The sequence below is a fragment of the Engystomops pustulosus genome, chromosome 11 (genome assembly GCF_040894005.1).
Source record: "Engystomops pustulosus chromosome 11, aEngPut4.maternal, whole genome shotgun sequence".
NCBI classification, from domain to species: Eukaryota; Metazoa; Chordata; class Amphibia; order Anura; family Leptodactylidae; genus Engystomops; species Engystomops pustulosus.
Genome location: NC_092421.1, coordinates 43,471,006 through 43,491,686, shown reverse-complemented (window position 1 = coordinate 43,491,686; position 20,681 = coordinate 43,471,006). Strand labels below are relative to the sequence as shown.

Sequence of the window (20,681 nt, the reverse complement as noted above, 5' to 3'; positions counted from 1 at the left end):
TCCGATCCACAGCGCAAACACCCTTACACGCCGCGGTCATGTTTGACTGCGGCGTGTAACGGGTTAACACCCGCGATCGGAGCCGGCTTCGATCGCGGGTGTTAGCGCAGGCTGTCAGCTGTACTAGACAGCTGACAGCCGCTGCTTCTGGTACCGGCTCCGTTCGTGAGCCGGTGCCAGAAGCAGGACGTTATAGAACGTCCCCGTGCTCTAAGCATCTAGCCCCGGGGACGTACTATAACGTCCTGGTGCGCCTAGGGGTTAAGTGTTTCACATGGGTTAAAACAATATGGACCTGCGATTTAGAAACTATGGAATTTTTTTGGAAAATACATTCATTTAGGCCAAACTGACAGTTTCAGAATAAATTAAATGATGAAACGCACTGCAACGTTTGATGCCCAATTCCTCCCGAGTGTACTGATACCACATATGTGGTGGTAAACTGCTGTACGGGCGCACGGCCGAGTATAGAATGAATGGAGGCGCCATTCACAGCAGATTTCATTGTCACATTGTACGACCTATACATTTTTATTTTTTTTGGTAATGCAAACATATGAGGGCTTATTTTTTACGGAATGAGATACAATGTATAGATAATTCATTTAGGGGGTCCATAGCTTATTCATGAGATTTTATTAACTATTTCAAGGGTGACACAAATAAAATCATCAATTTTTATTTTGGATTTTTAGCATTTTTTTCCCCCGCTCACCATAATGTAAAAATAATATTTTATCTTTATTCTCTGGTTCACTACGATTACGGTGATACCTCATTTATATAGTTTTTCTTATCTTTGCTCAATTTTCCTGAGCAAAACCAACATTGGAGAATATCGCATTGTTTTTACTATTGACACCTTTTTAGGGCCATAACTTCTGTATTTTTATGTTGTCAGACCTGGTTGAGGGCTTATTTTTTGCGAAAAGAGTTGTTCTTTTCAGTCGTATCATATTAGGGAACGTAGCTTTTTTTTAATCACTTTTTAGAACATTTTTTGTGATGGTGTTTGATGAAAAATTGTATATTACGGGAAGTTTTTCGTAGTTTTTTTTTTCATCGTTCACCGAGCGGGTTCAATATTGATTTAGATTTATTGTACATATTAATACGGATGCGGTGATATCAAATATGTACATTTTTCGTGTGTTTTTGTGTTTTATATACTGTATTTGCATTATATGTGTAACTGGGGAGATTATGGGACTTTATTTTATTTAATAAAGTGGCCGGTGAGTGTATATACCAAACACCTGTCTGTAACACCTGCGACTGGTGGTTCCTCCAATCATGGGTGTTAACCCCTTACACTCCGCGATCACACGACAGCAGCGTGTAAGGTGATTTTGACATGGATCATACCCCTCCGTAAGGAACTGGGCCCCTGGCTGTAATACACTGGCCATGCGCAGCTTACAAAGTGTAATACTCATTTATTGAACTTTGTACTGAATCTGAGCTTGAACAAGCGATCAGGAGATCACTTGTATAAGCCAACATATCATTTAATGTAAAAAAAAAAAAAATTAAAAAAACTTTTTTTTCATTAAATAAAACAAAGTTAAAGTCCCAAAAACACCACAATTCCCTATACACAAGTAATAAAGTACAGAAAACACTAAATCACAAAAAAAATTTGGCATCACCGCATCCATAACAATCTGAGCAATAAATCATGATTTTCCAGGTGCAGTGTCTCCACTCCAACAGAGTCAGCATTTAACACAAGTAAAGGGGTATTCCAGGAATATGAACATCTGATACAAAAACCTGTAGTGCTATAAATAAATGAATAAAATAAAACTAAATGTCATTAACCACAGAAGAGGGCTTAGATAGTTTGCTTTTATGATCCACAAATTTTTACGGTCTTTCTAAAGAAGGCAAAGTCCCACAATTTTGCAGTTCTCAGTAACAGGTTTTCCCTTTTATGCTCTGCTCCCAGTGATAATCTAACAGACTGATGAATAACTGCCATCACTACACATTGCCCCACTGTGATGATATTTCACCACAACACTGGCCATAGTGGATGCACCGCAACCAACCAACTACAGCCAAACACAGTGATGATCACATAAGCTGTCCAGGCAGGTGCAGTACAAGACAAAACAAACGGGCAAAAGGAACTGGCAAGCAAGGCCAGTCCTATTGGAGCTATAGACAAGCATTATAGGAAAGCACTATGAGCTCAACGGAGTATCCACATCAATAAAAATTGACTCTACTCCGGATGAAATCAGGTTCATTTAATAGGATAAAACCAAAAAATAGTCTGAGGTAAAATACAATTACAATAGCATGTAACAATGTATTGTCCCTGTTAGCGCGTTTCGGGGTGGTACTCCTTTATCAAAACAAGCGGACTGATGTAGATAGTGAATAGGCTATTAGGTAAGTATCACATGACTAGGTTAGCCACTCAGGAATAGTCAAAAACAAAAGGATCTCAAGGATAACAATGCTGATATAAAGTAAATCAGTACATTTAAGTGAATCACCCAAGATGAATTCTACTTACAAATTGTTTGATGTAAGCAGTGTATTCCAGTGAAGCTAGTCTACAGTTGTCTTTAAACGAGTGCACCAAGATGGCCACTCGCTGTAGTCTAGGGACGGAAGTGACAATGAGATGAGTTCACGCATGCGCAATCATGCTAAAGTGGAGGTGCAGCTTTGCTTCCCGCAAGAGGTTGTGCCGGCATTGATGGTTCCCTTGGCAACCAGAACACGCACAGAACGACAAGGAAAGGAATTTTTGTCTTATTTCTATGTGTGTATAGGTGTACCGAAAACTAACGAAGTCTAAACAGAGTACTCTAAAATGGAATAGGAAAAATGTGACTGATAATAAATATGACTGGGTGGCTAAAGCATTAGAAAAATAAATAAATAATTAAAGTAAAGTAATTATGGAAAGGCATAGTACAGCAGTTTTTTAAGGAGAATAAATATGTAGAAGGGATAGGAAATGACCAAGTCAAGGGAAATAGCCATATTGTATTTGTGGATAATGATACACGTGGGGGAATGATAGCATTCACAGTCATGTGAGAGTTACAGTCATGGCACTCTGCGGCATGTTTGGAGACACTGGGGCACATACACTAAGGGTCAATGGACCGCATTTCCATCGGGTTTTGCATGCACCACAAATCGGGGGCTTGGCCGTCGGACAACCAGACAGATTTGGACTAAGCGCGGGATTAAAAATTCAAATTGTGTCGCAAGGCATGCACTCACATACACCGGGAAGAAGAAGGTGAACTCAGGACGATCTGAGCGGGGAAGCAACACATGCAGGATCTCGTGTGCACAATCTTGTTGATTGGCGGCAGACTTCATCCTCATCGGTCAACGTACCTCGGGGATCGCGCAGGGAATGGGTAAGTAAATTTGCCCCACTATGTTTCACGAAACCTTTTTTAATGTTGCTGCAGTGTTTATTCAGTCTCTCTCTTAGGGGTTGGATGGTCCGTCCAATGTACTGTAATTTACAAGTACATTCTAAAAGATAAATGACATAATTGCTGCTGCAGTTTATGAAATCTTTTATGATCTATGTCTCCCCTGTGGTGTTGGAGATAAAGCTTGTACATCTATGAGAAATCATCTCACAGCACTTGCAGCTTGTGTGGCTACATCTGAAACAACCTATTGTTTTTGGAAATAAAGATGTAGTGACTGTAGAGGCACTGGTGATGGGTTTCAGACGACTCAGCGATAAGATTTTTTTAATGTTTTGGAACGTCTAAATGTCAATTGTGGTTTTTTTGGTATAATTTCTTTAAGGTATGGGTCATTTAATAGAATCCCCCAATGTTTGTGGAGGATCCTTTTAATATCTGAGTGCTCACTGGAGTATGTAGTAATGAATTTGAGTCTAGTTTGTTGAGGTTCTGCTATAGGAGCGTCCGATTTAGTTGAAAGGCAGCTTTTCTGGTCCAGGGAACCCGTTCTCGTGTATACTTCATTTAGAAGATGGCGGGATAACCTTTTGTTGCAAATCTTTCTTTTAGTTTAGACAGTCCAAAGGGGATGTTTGTGAGACACTTTTTAAGGCTGCTTTTAAACTCCAGGTAATAATAATAATAATAATCTTTAATTATATAGTGCCATTAAATTCTGTAGTGCTTTACAAATCATAGGGGACATATACAACTATGAGGGTGTTGACACAAGAGGTTGTATAATGGTTCAGCCATTCTATATAAGGGAGCAATAAATAATTTAATAAATAATTTAATAAATAAAAATTTTGCTGCTTGAACCAGCCATCAGCCGCCATCTTATTTACGGGGTCCTAGGTGAAAAGGACTGCAGAGAAGCCTGGAGCTTGGTAAATATCTGCTGTTTGCCAAATAACAGACTGGAGGAGGGCATAGGAGGGATTAGTAAAGGGAGAGTTGACACTTCATGCAGTTAGCGAGTGTTATAGGCTTGCCTAAAGAGATGGGTTTTAAGAGCATGTTTGAAACTTTGGAGGGTGGGTATTAGTCTGAGAGTCCGGGGAAGGCCATTCCAGAGAATGGGAGACGTCCTGGAGACGTGCATGAGAGGTTCAAATTAAGGTAGAGATTAATCTAATGTCACTGGCAGATCGAAGAGCACGGGAAGGGCGATAGACTGAGATGAGAGAAGAGAGATAGGGAGGTGCAGCATTATTTAGAGCTCTGTGGATTAGGTTTATTATTTTAAAATGAATACAGAAGGAGACAGGCAGCCAGTGTTGGCCTGAAAGACGAGTTTGGCTGCTGCATTAAGAATAGATTGAAGAGGAAAGAGTTTAGCGAGTGGAAGACCGATTAGTAGGGAGTTACAGTAGTCTAGTCCAGAGTGAATAAGTGCAACAATTAGCATTTTAGAAGTTTCAAATGTCAGAAATGGTCGGATTCTGGAGATGTTTCTGAGATGCATCCGGCAAGAGCGAGCAAGAGATTGAATATATGTTGAAAAAGAGAGGTCAGAGTCCAGCACAACCCCAAGACAGCGGGCCTGCTGCCTCGGTGCTATAGTGATCCCACAGCCCGAGATGGAGAGGTCAGGGATGGGTTGGTTAGTAGATGGTGGAAAGACAAAAAGTTCAGTCATAGAAAGATTAAATTTCAAGAAGAGAGAGAACATGATGTTAGAGACAGCAGAGAGACAGTCACTAGTGTTCTGGATTAAGGCAGGGGTGATGTTATGTGCAGAAGTATATAGCTGGGTATCATCAGCATAAAGATGATACTGGAAACCAAATTTGCTGATGGTTTGTCCAATGGGGGCAGTATAGAGGGAGAAGAGAAGAGGACCTAGGACTGAGCCCTGAGGAACCCTGACACTGAGAGGAAGATGAGAAGAGAAAGATCCAGAAAAGGAGACACTGAAAGTGCGGTCACAGAGATGGGAAGAAAACCTTTAGGCCAGTGGAGCGAAGCATTCCAAGGAGGAGCTGGTGATCCACAGTATTGAACGCTGCCAATAGATCCAGGAGAATGAGGAGAGAATAGTCACCTTTGGATTTTGCAGAGAGGAGATCATTGGAGACTTGAGAAAGAACAGTTTCAGTGGAATACATAGAGCGGAAACCAGATTGCATGGGGTCAAAGAGGGAGTTAGCTGAGAGATAGCGGGTTAGTCGAGAATAGACCAGGCGTTCCAGAAGTTTGGAGATTAAAAGGAGGTTAGAAACTGGTCTGTAGTTGGTAGCATTGTATGGGTCCAGTGATGGTTTCTTTACTAAAGGGGTAACAACAGCATGCTTGAAAGAAGAGGGGACGACACCAGAAGAGAGAGAGAGGTTGAAAATTTTAGTGATGTGAGAAGTGACTGCTAGGGAGAGAGACTGTACGAGATGTGAGGGGATGTGCGTCACTGATGCAGGTAGTGGGGCGAGCAGAGGAAAGGAGCCTGGACACTTCTTCCTCTGTGACTGGCTCAAAGGAAGAGAGTGAACAAGATAAGGACCCGGAGGGAAGGGGTTAAGTGGGGTGAGTGGATTGAGCAATTATTTGCTGATGAATGCAATCAATTTTATCCTTTAAGTATGTGGCCAGATCTTCAGCCCCAAGGTCTGTGACAGGTGGCTGCACCTTTGGTGTTAGTAATGGTGAAGAATATCAAAGAGAGGGGTTGTTGGAGAGAGAAGATATGAGATTAAATTTGGATGAAAATTTCGGATAGCAAGTGGTGCCATCTCATCTAGCGTGTGATTATAGTGGTTAGTAGCCAGGTTTGGACAGGTGAAAGAGGAGATGGGGGATAGTGCAGACTGTAAGCTTTCTTTGAGTTGGTGAGTATCTATTGTACGTGGATTTCGGTATGAATGATGGGTGGAAGGGTTCTGAGAAGGTGAAGGATTATTGAAAGTAAAAGAAAGGAGATTATAGTCTGAAAGTGGGAAGGAGGAATTGGTAAAATCAGATATTGAAGATGGTCGGGAGAAGACCAAATCGAGGGTGTTTCCCTCACTATGAGTGGGGGAATCGCAGAGTTATGAAAAACCTAGAGAAGTAGTTAGTGCTAAGAGCTGAGAGGCAGGAGGGGAAATGGCAGTGTTAACAGGGATGTTGAAGTCTCCCAAGATGATGGTTGGAATGTCACAGGATAGAAAGTGAGAGAGCCAAGAGGCAAAGTGGTCAAGGAACCACTGACAGGGTGAGCCAGGAGGACAGTATACTACAGCCACTTGAAGAGAGAATGGGCAGAAAAGTCTAAGGGTGTGAACCTCAAAAGATGGGAAAGTAAGAGAGGGTACAGGAGGAATGACCTGGAAAATGCATTGTGGAGAGAGGAGTATGCCGACCCCTCCTCCCTTCCTATTCTCTGGAACAGTCTGGAACAGTGAGAAAAGTGTAAACCGCCATAAGACAATGCCGCAACGGAGGCGGAGTCATCCTGCTGGATCCATGTTTCCGTAATGGCAAGCATGTTAAAAGAAAAGGTCATGAACTGATTCTAGTTTATTACACACAAAGCGGGCGTTCCATAGGGCACATTTAAAAGGGGTTATGGGTGGGGGAGGAGAAGAGGGGATACACTGAAACTTTATAAGATTAGCAGGGTTTCTGTGTGAAGCGTTAAAATAAGCAGAAGGTGGGCCTTGGTTAGGAGAGATGTCCCCTGCAGCAAGCAGAAAGAGAAAGAGAAGAGACAATAGATGCTTTAGATATTTATAAGAAGTTATTTCTTGCTTCACAGGAGAAGACTGTGATAAGTTAGTCTGGTTACATATTGTATACAGTGTGTGAGTGGTAAAGAAAGGTGAGTGAAGAAGGGAGGCATTGATTTGGATAGTTGGTACTGGTGAAATAGATGGACGGTAGGCAAGTAAAACAACCATAGCAAACAGAGAGAAAATCAAAAACATTTTTAGGAAAACATAATTGTTCATTTATCTCTGCCATCTAACCTGTCTTGTGCCCTGTCTAACTGCAATGTATAACTGCAGCATACTTCACAGAATATTATACTTGGCAGAATATTATGCTAAGCAAACAAAGAATGCAAGCATCTGGGAATGCAAGCATCCTATACTATCACTAAATTTATACCCAGAGAAGACAAGAGACCAGGCCCTCATTTAACTCGTAAAACAATTCATCTAGGAGACTTAACACATGTGGTTCAAGTTCTAAACAGAGAAAAACAAACTCAGTGAGGGGCATAGATGAACATTAAATCAGGAGGACAGAAAAGGGTCAAATATTACAGAAAGAAACAGATATATGCAATACTAGGGCAATTAACAGCTATATACCATTGCAGAGAGTGAGACTGGATTTAAAGACACAGTAGATGGGTGAAAAATGATTCAGCAATCAGAGATATATACCTGTAGAAGAGAAGAGAGTTTGATGTTACATCAATTCAATGTATAACTGCAGCATACTTCACAGAATATTATACTCAGCAGAGTATTATGCTAAGCAAACAAAGAATGCAAGCATCTGGAAATGCAAGCATCCTATACTATCACTAAATTTATACCCAGAGAAGACAAAAGACCAGGCCCTCATTTAACTCGTAAAACAATTCATCTAGGAGACTTAGCACATGTGGTTCAAGTTCTAAACAGAGAAAAACAAACTCATTGAGGGGCATAGATGAACATTAAATCAGGTAGGACAGAAAAAGGTCAAATGTTACAGAAAGAAACAGATACATGCAATACTAGGGCAATTAACAGCTATATACAATTGCAGAGAGTGAGACTGGATTTAAAGACACAGTAGATGGGTGAAAAATGATTCAGCAATCAGAGATATATAACTGTAGAAGAGAAGAGAGTTTGATGTAATATCCATTCAATGTATAACTGCAGCATACTTCTCAGAATATTATACTTGGCAGAATATTATGCTAAGCAAACAAAGAATGCAAGCATCTGGAAATGCAAGCATCCGATACTATCACTAAATTTATACCAAGAGAAGACAAAAGACCAGGCCCTCATTTAACTCATAAAACAATTCATCTAGGAGACTTCGCACATGTGGTTCAAGTTCTAAACAGAAAAACAAACTCATTGAGGGGCATAGATGAACATTAAATCAGGTAAGACAGAAAAGGGTCAAATGTTACAGAAAGAAACAGACACATGCAATACTAGGGCAATTAACAGCTATATACCATTGCAGAGAGTGAGACTGGATTTAAAGACACAGTAGATAGGTGAAAAATGATTCAGCAATCAGAGATATATACCTGTAGAAGAGAAGAGAGTTTGATGTTATATCCATTCAATGTATAACTGCAGCATACTTCTCAGAATAATATACTTAGCAGAATATTATGCTAAGCAAACAAAGAATGCAAGCATCAGGTAGCTGTTACTGTCTATCTTCTTGAAGTAGGTTTTGGTCTTGATCGATTGTTCCTCATGATACACAGTAATATCCAAGAACTCTATTTCTTGGTAACAATTTGTTCAGTAAATTCCAGCCCACAGCTATTGCTGTTTGGGTCTTTAGCAAACAAATAGATGAATTTCTCCTCGAAGATGCCAACAAAGATGTTCGCAAAGCTAGGGGCAAACTTGCTCCCCACACCTTACCTTTCTTCTGCAGGTAGATGGAGTTCTGCAAGGAGAAGTAATTGTGTGTAAAATAAATGCTATCTTCTCTACCAAAAATTTCTGTTGGATTAGTGGTAGTTAGAGATGAGCAAGCACTAAAATGCTCGGGTACTCGTTATTCGAGATGAACTTTTCCCGATGCTCGAGTGCTCGTCTCGAATAACGAGCCCCATTGAAGTCAATGGGAGACTCGAGCATTTTTCAAGGGGACCAAGGATCTGCACAGGGAAGCTTGGCCAAGCACCTGGGAACCTCAGAAAAGGATGGAAACACCACGGAAATGGACAGGAAACAGCAGGGGCAGCATGCATGGATGCCTCTGAGGCTGCTTAATCGCACCATTATGCCAAAACTATGGGCAACAGCATGGCAATGACAGAGTGACCGAATGAGGCTAGATAGCATCTAAAACATCCAATAATTGACCCTGACACTATAGGGGACGGCATGCTGAGGCAGCGGCAGCAGCGGCAGGCTAGAGAGAGTCTTGGCAACATATCCCAAATGGACTCAGGCTTAAAACCAATGGGTGGCAGAGAGGAACCAGAGAGGAGGTGAGCAAGAAGCGCTCAAATAATATCGGTAAATGATAAAAGTTTGCCAGTATATTTTGTGGATTACACAGCAGGGTGGCGACAAAGTTAACAAGTTTGATGTGGAAGCCATGAAAACAACCCAAAATTCTGCCTGACACAGCTCGTTTGATAAGGGGAACATGTATGGAGGCAGTGAACTAGTAGTAGATTAAAGGTGCTGCAGTTAAAACTATGTTAGTTGGATCTTGGGATGGAGCTGGCGCTCCGCTGCCAGGCGAGCTTTCGCCAATCCAAGCCCCTGTCTCTAGGCTACTCCCCAAACAGCACTTTTAAGAACCTTTTGTATAAGATCAAGTGTAGTAGCGTTCTTATAAGTTTAGGATATGGCGGGTGAGGGGAATGTAAACAGATGCGCAAGAAGCGCTGAAATAATATTGGTAAATGATAAAAGTTTGCCAGTATATTTTGTGGATTACACAGCAGGGTGGCGACAAAGTTAACAAGTTTGATGTGGAAGCCATGAAAACAACCCAAAATTCTGCCTGACACAGCTCGTTTGATAAGGGGACCATGTATGGAGGCAGCTATATGGACTACTTTTGGAGGCAGCTATGGCGATGACGTGTGGAGGTAGCAATGGAGATAACGTGTGAAGGCAGCTAAAAAGACGACGTGTGGAGGCTGCTATGGAGACAATGTAATTTGGATAGTGCCTGTATGTGGCAGTCCAAAAAAGTTTTCAAACCAGAGGAGCAGGTAGCTGGTCCTCCAGAAAAATTACATAGATTGAGTGCCTGTATGTGGCAGTCCAAAAAAGTTTTCAAACCAGAGGAGCAGGTAGCTGGTCCTCCAAAAAGATTAAATAAATTGAGTGCCTGTAGGTGGCAGTCCAAAAAAGTTTTCAAACCAGAGGAGCAGGTAGCTGGTCCTCCAGAAAAATTACATAGATTGAGTGCCTGTATGTTTAAAACAGAGGACAGGGTAGTTGACCCATCAGAAAAATTAAACACATAGAGTACGATAGCCAGAGCCAGTTGGCCCTGACAAAAAAATTGGCAGTTTCCTCTGCTTTAGTGTACAAAGAGGAGGAGAAGGAGGACAATGAGGAGGAGGAGTGCATACATTATTCAGGTTCAGCTTCTTTCACCTGGTGGAGAATGGAAATGCGGAGAAATCCAGGCTTTATTCATCTTGATAAGCGTCAGCCTGTCAGCGCTGTCAGTCGACAGGCGTGTACGCTTATCGGTGATGATGCCACCAGCTGCACTGAAAACCCGCTCGGACAACACGCTAGCGGCAGGGCAGGCAAGAACCTCCAAGGCGTACAGCGCCAGTTCGTGCCACATGTCCAGCTTTGAAACCCAGTAGTTGTAGGGAGCTGTGTGATCATTTAGGACGATGGTATGGTCAGCTACGTACTCCCTCACCATCTTTCTGTAAAGATCAGCCCTACTCTGCTGAGACTGGGGACAGGTGACAGTGTCTTGCTGGGGTGACATAAAACTGGCAAAGGCCTTGTAAAGCGTACCCCTGCCAGTGCTGGACAAGCTGCCTGCTCGCCTACTCTCCCTCGCTACTTGTCCCGCAGAAGTACGCCCTCTGCCGCTAGCGCTGTCAGAAGGGAAATACTGTTTCAGCTTGTGCACCAGGGCCTGCTGGTATTCATGCATTCTCACACTCCTTTCCTCTCCAGGGATGAGAGTGGAAAGATTTTGCTTGTACCGTGGGTCCAGGAGAGTGAATGCCCAGTAATCGGTGCTGGAATAAATTCTTTGAACGCGAGGGTCACAGGATAGGCAGCTTAGCATGAAATCTGCCATATGCGCCAGAGTCCCAACGCGCAAGAATTCACTCCCCTCACTGGCCTGACTGTCCATTTCCTCCTCCTCCAACTCCTCCAACTCCTCTTCTTCTGCCCATACACACTGAACAGTGAAGGACTGAACAATGGTCCCCTCTTCTGTCTCGCCAACATTCTCCTCCTCTTCCTCCACATCCTCCTCCACCTCCACCTCCTCCGATATGCGCTGAGAAACAGACCTAAGGGTGCTTTGGCTATCAACAAGGGAATCTTCTTCCCCCGTCTCTTGTGACGAGCGCAAAGCTTCCGACTTCATGCTGACCAGAGAGTTTTTCAACAGGCTAAGCAGCGGGATGGTGAGGCTGATGATGGCGGCATCACCACTGACCATCTGTGTTGACTCCTCAAAGTTACTCAGCACCTGACAGATATCAGACATCTACGTCCACTCCTCATTGTAGACTTGAGGAAGCTGACTGACCTGACTACCAGTTCTGGTGGAAGTTGACATCTGGCAGTCTACAATCGCTCTGCGCTGCTGGCAAACTCTGGATAACATGGTCAGTGTTGAATTCCACCTCTTGGGCACGTCGCACAACAGTCGGTGAGCGGACAGTTGGAGGCGGTGCTGCGCTGCCCTGAGAGTGGCAGCATCTGTGCCGCCACCAGGTTACGGCCGTTGTCACACACAACCATGCCTGGCTTCAGGTTCAGCGGTGCCAGCCACAGATCAGTCTGCGCCGTGATGCCCTGTAATAACTCTTGGGCGGTGTGCCTTTTATCGCCTAGGCTCAGCAGTTTGAGCACCGCCTGCTGTTGCTTAGCGATGGCACTGCTGCTGTGCCTAGAGCTACCGACTGATGGCGCCATGCCCACGGATGGTAATTCAGAGGAGGAGGTGGAGGAGGGGTGTGAGGAGGAGGAGGCATAGAAGGCCTTTGAGACCTGGACCGAGGTAGGCCCCACAATCCTCGGCGTCGGCAGTATATGACCAGCCCCAGGGTCAGACTCGGTCCCAGCCTCCACCAAGTTAACCCAATGTGCCGTCAGCAATATATAGTGGCCCTGCCCGGCAGCACTCGTCCACGTGTCCGTGGTCAGATGGACCTTGTCAGAAACGGCGTTGGTCAGGGCACGGAGGATGTACTCTGACACGTGCTTTTACAGGGCTGGGACGGCACATCGGGAAAAGTAGTGGTGGCTGGGGACCGAATACCGAGGGGCGGCCGCCGCCATGAGGTTTCGAAAGGCCTTGGTCTCTACCAGCCTATAGGGCAGCATCTCCAGGCTAAGCAACTTGGAGATGTGGACGTTGAGGGCTTGGGCGTGTGGGTGGGTTGCGCTATACCTCCTTTTGCACTCCAGCGTCTGGGGTATGGAGAGCTGAACGCTGGTGGATGCTGTGGAGGATCGTGGAGGCGACGATGGGGTTTTCGCAGGTGTTTGGGCTTGGGTCCTGGGCAGGGGGCTGACTAGCAGATGACACAGGGGAAGGCGCAGTGGTGTGCCCGGCCGGAGGTGAACGGGCTTGGTGCCATTGAGTGGGGTGTTTAGCATTCAGATGCCTGCGCATACTGGTGGTAGTTAAGCTAGTAGTGGTGGAACCCCTGCTGATCCTGGTTTGGCAAAGGTTGCACACCACAGTCCGTCGGTCATCCGGTGTTTCTTTAAAGAACCTCCAGACTTCTGAAAATCTAGCCCTCGCCACGGGAGCTTGACTACGGGCAACATTTGGCGCTGATGCACCAGCTCTGGCCCTGCCTCTCCGTCTGGCCCCACCACTGCCTCTTCCAACCTGTTCTGCTATAGGACTCGCCTCCGTCTCAGAAGCACTGTGTTCACCCGGCCTATCAACCCAGCTTGGGTCTGTCACCTCATCATCCTCCGATCCCTCAGTCTGCTCCCCCCTCGGACTTCCTGCCCTGACAACAACTTCACCACTGTCTGACAACTGTGTCTCCTCATCGTCCGACACCTCTTTACACACTTCTTCCACTACGTGAATAATGTCATCATCACCCACAGACTGCGACTGGTGGAAAACCTGGGCATCGGAAAATAGCTCAGCAGCAGCAGGACAAGTGGTTTGTGACTGTGGGAAGGGTCCAGAAAACAGTTCCTCAGAGTATGCCGGTTCAAATGCCAAATTTTGGTGGGAGGGGGCAGACTGGGGGGAAGGAGGCTGAGGTGGAGGAGCCGGAGGAGTGCCGATTTCGGTGACATGGGTGGACTGCGTGGAAGACTGACTGGTGGACAAATGGCTAGAAGCATTGTCCGCAATCCACGACATCACCTCTTCGCACTGTTCTGGCTTCAACAGTGCTCTACCACGAGTCCCAGTAACTTGAGACATGATGAACCTAGGGAGTGTACCTCTGCGGCGTTCCCCTGCTCCCTCATCAGCAGGTGGTGTCTCACCCCGCCCAGGACCACGGCCTCTGACCCCTGCAGTAGTTGGACGCCCATGTCCACGCCCTCGTCCTCTACCCCTAGCCCTCGGGTTAAACATTTTCCAAATTAAAGTGTAAACTTAAAAAAAAATAATTTTTTTGTGTTTATTTTTTTTAATTTTTTTATTTTTTTTAACAAAACAATGCTATCCTATTGCTATGGCTAGTTTCTAACCTACACTGACAGCACACAACTGGATTTTGTGCTAAAAAAAAAAAAATCTGCAGACCTAATTCTACTCAAACCCCTAATAAATTGTCCCACTTCGGTGTTGGAGGTGGATATGCGTGTCACTAAGAGCTAAACACAACGGTCGCAGGTCTCCCAGCAAATTCCTCACAGTATGGTACTAGCTGCACTACTAGTGCCAGCAAGGCCAGCCACAAGCAAACAAAAAAAAGGAAAATATAACGCTATTGTAGGCCTAAGTAAGCCGTTGGGGTTCTCCTATGGCTATTTTGTAGCCTACAATGAGAGCACACGGCTTTGCAAGAGGAGTTTGAGCTATAAAATGAAATACAGCTAAAAAAAAAAAAATCTGCAGACTCTGCCTAATTCTACTCAAACCCCTAATAAATTGTCCCACTTCGGTGTTTGAGGTGGATATGCGTGTCACTAAGAGCTAAACACAACGGTCGCAGGTCTCCCAGCAAATTCCTCACAGTATGGTACTAGCTGCACTACTAGTGCCAGCAAGGCCAGCCACAAGCAAACAAAAAAAAGGGAAATATAACGCTATTGTAGGCCTAAGTAAGCCGTTGGGGTTCTCCTATGGCTATTTTGTAGCCTACAATGAGAGCACACTGCTTTGCAAGAGGAGTTTGAGCTATGAAATGAAATACAGCTAAAAAAAAAAAAAAATCAGCAGACTCTGCCTAATTCTACTCAAACCCCTAATAAATTGTCCCACTTCGGTGTTGGAGGAGGATATGCGTGTCACTAAGAGCTAAACACAACGGTCGCAGGTCTCCCAGCAAATTCCTCACAGTATGGTACTAGCTGCACTACTAGTGCCAGCAAGCCCAGACACAAGCAAACAAAAAAAAGGGAAATATAACGCTATTGTAGGCCTAAGTAAGCCGTTGGGGTTCTCCTATGGCTATTTTGTAGCCTACAATGAGAGCACACTGCTTTGCAAGAGGAGTTTGAGCTATAAAATGAAATACAGCTAAAAAAAAAAAAATCAGCAGACTCTGCCTAATTCTACTCAAACCCCTAATAAATTGTCCCACTTCGGTGTTGGAGGTGGATATGCGTGTTACTAAGAGCTAAACACAACGGTCGCAGGTCTCCCAGCAAATTCCTCACAGTATGGTACTAGCTGCCCTACTAGTGCCAGCAAGCCCAGCCACAAGCAAACAAAAAAAAGGGAAATATAACGCTATTGTAGGCCTAAGTAAGCCGTTGGGGTTCTCCTATGGCTATTTTGTAGCCTACAATGAGAGCACACGGCTTTGCAAGAGGAGTTTGAGCTATAAAATGAAATACAGATAAAAAAAAAAAAATCTGCAGACTCTGCCTAATTCTACTCAAACCCCTAATAAATTGTCCCACTTCGGTGTTTGAGGTGGATATGCGTGTCACTAAGAGCTAAACACAACGGTCGCAGGTCTCCCAGCAAATTCCTCACAGTATGGTACTAGCTGCACTACTAGTGCCAGCAAGGCCAGCCACAAGCAAACAAAAAAAAGGGAAATATAACGCTATTGTAGGCCTAAGTAAGCCGTTGGGGTTCTCCTATGGCTATTTTGTAGCCTACAATGAGAGCACACTGCTTTGCAAGAGGAGTTTGAGCTATGAAATGAAATACAGCTAAAAAAAAAAAAAAATCAGCAGACTCTGCCTAATTCTACTCAAACCCCTAATAAATTGTCCCACTTCGGTGTTGGAGGAGGATATGCGTGTCACTAAGAGCTAAACACAACGGTCGCAGGTCTCCCAGCAAATTCCTCACAGTATGGTACTAGCTGCACTACTAGTGCCAGCAAGCCCAGACACAAGCAAACAAAAAAAAGGGAAATATAACGCTATTGTAGGCCTAAGTAAGCCGTTGGGGTTCTCCTATGGCTATTTTGTAGCCTACAATGAGAGCACACTGCTTTGCAAGAGGAGTTTGAGCTATAAAATGAAATACAGCTAAAAAAAAAAAAATCAGCAGACTCTGCCTAATTCTACTCAAACCTCTAATAAATTGTCCCACTTCGGTGTTGGAGGTGGATATGCGTGTTACTAAGAGCTAAACACAACGGTCGCAGGTCTCCCAGCAAATTCCTCACAGTATGGTACTAGCTGCCCTACTAGTGCCAGCAAGCCCAGCCACAAGCAAACAAAAAAAAGGGAAATATAACGCTATTGTAGGCCTAAGTAAGCCGTTGGGGTTCTCCTATGGCTATTTTGTAGCCTACAATGAGAGCACACGGCTTTGCAAGAGGAGTTTGAGCTATAAAATGAAATACAGCTAAAAAAAAAAAAATCTGCAGACTCTGCCTAATTCTACTCAAACCCCTAATAAATTGTCCCACTTCGGTGTTTGAGGTGGATATGCGTGTCACTAAGAGCTAAACACAACGGTCGCAGGTCTCCCAGCAAATTCCTCACAGTATGGTACTAGCTGCACTACTAGTGCCAGCAAGGCCAGCCACAAGCAAACAAAAAAAAGGGAAATATAACGGTATTGTAGGCCTAAGTAAGCCGTTGGGGTTCTCCTATGGCTATTTTGTAGCCTACAATGAGAGCACACTGCTTTGCAAGAGGAGTTTGAGCTATGAAATGAAATACAGCTAAAAAAAAAAAAAAATCAGCAGACTCTGCCTAATTCTACTCAAACCCCTAATAAATTGTCCCACTTCGGTGTTGGAGGAGGATATGCGTGTCACTAAGAGCTAAACACAATGGTCGCAGGTCTCCCAGCAAATTCCTCACAGTATGGTACTAGCTGCACTACTAGTGCCAGCAAGCCCAGACACAAGCAAACAAAAAAAAGGGAAATATAACGCTATTGTAGGCCTAAGTAAGCCGTTGGGGTTCTCCTATGGCTATTTTGTAGCCTACAATGAGAGCACACTGCTTTGCAAGAGGAGTTTGAGCTATAAAATGAAATACAGCTAAAAAAAAAAAAAATCAGCAGACTCTGCCTAATTCTACTCAAACCCCTAATAAATTGTCCCACTTCGGTGTTGGAGGTGGATATGCGTGTTACTAAGAGCTAAACACAACGGTCGCAGGTCTCCCAGCAAATTCCTCACAGTATGGTACTAGCTGCCCTACTAGTGCCAGCAAGCCCAGCCACAAGCAAACAAAAAAAAGGGAAATATAACGCTATTGTAGGCCTAAGTAAGCCGTTGGGGTTCTCCTATGGCTATTTTGTAGCCTACAATGAGAGCACACTGCTTTGCAAGAGGAGTTTGAGCTATAAAATGAAATACAGCTAAAAAAAAAAAATCAGCAGACTCTGCCTAATTCTACTCAAACCCCTAATAAATTGTCCCACTTCGGTGTTGGAGGTTGATATGCGTGTCACTAAGAGCTAAACACAACGGTCGCAGGTCTCCCAGCAAATTCCTCACAGTATGGTACTAGCTTCACTACTAGTGCCAGCAAGCCCAGCCACAAGCAAACAAAAAAAAGGAAAATATAACGCTATTGTAGGCCTAAGTAAGCCGTTGGGGTTCTCCTATGGCTATTTTGTAGCCTACAATGAGAGCACACTGCTTTGCAAGAGAAGTTTGAGCTATAAAATGAAATACAGCTAAAAAAAAAAAAAAAATCAGCAGACTCTGCCTAATTCTACTCAAACCCCTAATAAATTGTCCCACTTTGGTGTTTGAGGTGGATATGTGTGTCACTAAGAGCTAAACACAACGGTAGCAAGTCCCCCTGCAAATTCCTCACAATATGGTACTAGCTGCACTACTAGTGCCAGCAAGCCCAGCCACAAGCAAATAAAAAAAAAAAATGTATAACGCTATTCTAGCCCTAAGAAGGGCTGTTGGGTTCTTGTAGAATCACTCCTGCCTAACACTATTCTAATAGAACAGCCTAACGCTTTCCCTGACCAGCAGCAGCTCTCTCCCTAGCGGCATCCAGACACAGAATGATCCGAGCAGCGCAGGCAGGGGCTAGTCTATTCCAGGGTCACCTTATCAGGCCAGCCAACCACTGCTATCGACGTGTAAGGGTACCACGTCATGCTGGGTGGAGTGCAGAGTCTCTTGGCTTGTGATTGGCTCTGTTTCTGGCCGCCAAAAAGCAAAACGGCGGGAGATGCCATTTTCTCGAGCGGGCGAAGTATTCGTCCGAGCAACGAGTAGTTTCGAGTACGCTAATGCTCGAACGAGCATCAAGCTCGGACGAGTATAATCGCTCATCTCTAGTGGTAGTGAATTCTCTCTTTTTAAGATCTCTGCAGAGCCCAAATCATGTGAAATATTGGTGTACAGGGAAATGATATCCATTGTCATCAGCTGGTACGTATCCTTCCAAGGAATTGGAAGAATCTTCCAAATTAAATCAGGTGAATCTAGAGCTCTACCTGATTTCTGTTAGTGAATCTATCCCAAAAATAATCAGTGTTCCTGGCGGCCTCTCTAAAAATAAAAGAGGCCAAAAGGACTGCCTGATAAAAGTAGGCAGTGACCGGTTCTTCAACCTTCGGAAATTGTAATTCCTTCAGGTTGAGAATCGATTGTTCAAACCCTTTATCAAGTAGCCAATAAAGATCCATTTAATAATTATTTGTGGGATTGGAGGGTAGTTTGGTGTAGTAGGTTGAAAAAAAGGGGGTCTTCTTCTGGGGGTGGAGCCTGACCGCGCTACATGGCAGACACTCATTGCTGAGCTCCCGCTGCACAGGACAAGCTCCATTGAAATATAGCAACTCACAGCCGTCAAAATGGTAAAAATGGAGAGGGATTACTCGGCAGAAGATCAGGGCATGCCGAGATCACGGAAAAATGCAGGTGGTATGGATAAATTCCTCTGTAAGAAGCATGCTACCCCACCGGCCAAGAAAGGCAAGATGGCGCCGGTGCCTGCGCCTGAGTCAGATATCGCAGACGACTCAGATTAAGACAGCGTCGCTGGGCAGGAAGACCAAGAACAGCAATTGGACTCTGCACCACTGTCCAGATCCGTCTTAAAGAAGCTCCTATCACAGGCAATTTCACCGGTAATGAAAGAGCTTACACCATCCATGCAGAGGTGAAATCCATTGGTCACAGGGTGGAACAACTCGAAGAGCAACAGAATGCAATAGTGGAACACAGTGAGGCCCTGGAACACGTGAGTGGAGTGCAGACAGACGCCATTAACAACGTGCTGCTAATGATAGAAGACCAGGAAAACCGCAGTAGGAGATGCAACATTAGAATAAAACGTCTCCCAGAATATATTACATCTGACATGCTGCACTCTAAGGTACTCTCTATTTTCTCTCTAATATTATCAGAACAAAGGGCCAAAGACAATCATTGAAAGGGTTCATCGGTCCCTAAGAGGGATATAGTGTGTGGCCTACTAAATTACTGTGACACAGAATCCATTCTAAAGGCAGCGAGAGCTTAAAAGGATTGGGAGATAGAGGGGTCTCCCATTGCCATATTTCAAGACATAGCCCCGTCTACATTATACAAGAGGAGGCTACTGCGTTCCCTCACAGTCTATTTATGGCAGAAGAAGATATTATTCAAATGGCTATATCCGTTTGGGATTACCTTCTCTACTGAAGGCAAGAGATGCACGCTAAAACATCTGAGGGACTTGGAAAGAACACGGGTGATCCTGGACATAGATCCGCTTAAAATCACCTCTTGGCTACCTATTACAGCACAACACATGGATTTACCCAGCCTGCTGAAAATCAATCAATGGATCACATCGGGGAAATCTAAATCACCCAAAACAAATAAGAAGAATAATGGGGACTCTTGAAATATTAGTTCCACAAGGGGCATGAACTGCACAGTTGTTTAAGGGCTCAGCTGTTATAGGACTTAAACCTATAAGGAAGTGTGAGTAATATAGAGTCTTATGCCTTATCCAGTTAAAGCTATAACACATTTGAAATGTTGCTTTATAAGTTTAAATGTGTCATATCACTCATGCCGTTTTGAAAATGTGGGTCTTAAAAAGCCCTTTTTTGACATGCAGGAGCAAGCCTGTGTATTCCAATCAGGATATGCTCTTTATACCAGTGCTGCTCTCCTGCTCCTACCCTCCGAATACTCGCCCTGATTACACTGAATTAGAAACAAACATGTCTAATAGTAACTTAAGGGCATTGTGCACAGGCGATGGGAGCAGTGGCGTAACAATAGCCGTAGCAGCTGTAGCGGTTGCTAGGGGGCCCGTGCTGCTAGGGGGCCCGGGATGGATGTGATACAAAAATTTACTAGTGCTGTTCTACCGGGGCCCTCCCCCACCTCTGAACAGCACAGCAGTAACGCCTGCTGTGCCAAACATAGAGCCGCCCACTACCCCGCACCACCTGTCAGTCGGCAGCATATTCTCCCCCTGCCGGCATATTCCCCCGCCCGTCCGCCCGCCTCCACGTCCTCCTACCCAACCACCCGGCCGCCTCCACAATCCCCTGCCCGCCTCCATGTCATCCTACCCAATCGTTCGCCAGCCCGCACGATCCACTACCTACCCACCGGCATCTCTACCCCCCGCAGCCCCGCCCCTTCCACTTGCCCACCAACTGGTATGTACTCCTGCGTGCTAGCACTTCCGCCCACGTGCCTGCCGGCATAGCCTCATGCCCGCCTCCATCAGCCACCCGACGCCCAATTTACAGCCCCCCTCACCCCCAGGCAGGACATCACTACTGCCC

General features: G+C 44.7%; 1 long non-coding RNA gene across 1 annotated transcript; it reads right to left on the bottom strand.

The window, feature by feature from the left end:
- Positions 1 to 7,750: 7,750 nt before the first annotated feature.
- Positions 7,751 to 8,653, bottom strand: LOC140106401 (uncharacterized). Its single transcript, XR_011850779.1, has 3 exons — positions 8,620 to 8,653; positions 8,185 to 8,259; positions 7,751 to 7,822 (listed from the first exon to the last, which is right to left on the bottom strand). It is a non-coding gene; the product is annotated as an uncharacterized lncRNA (long non-coding RNA).
- Positions 8,654 to 20,681: the final 12,028 nt, after the last annotated feature.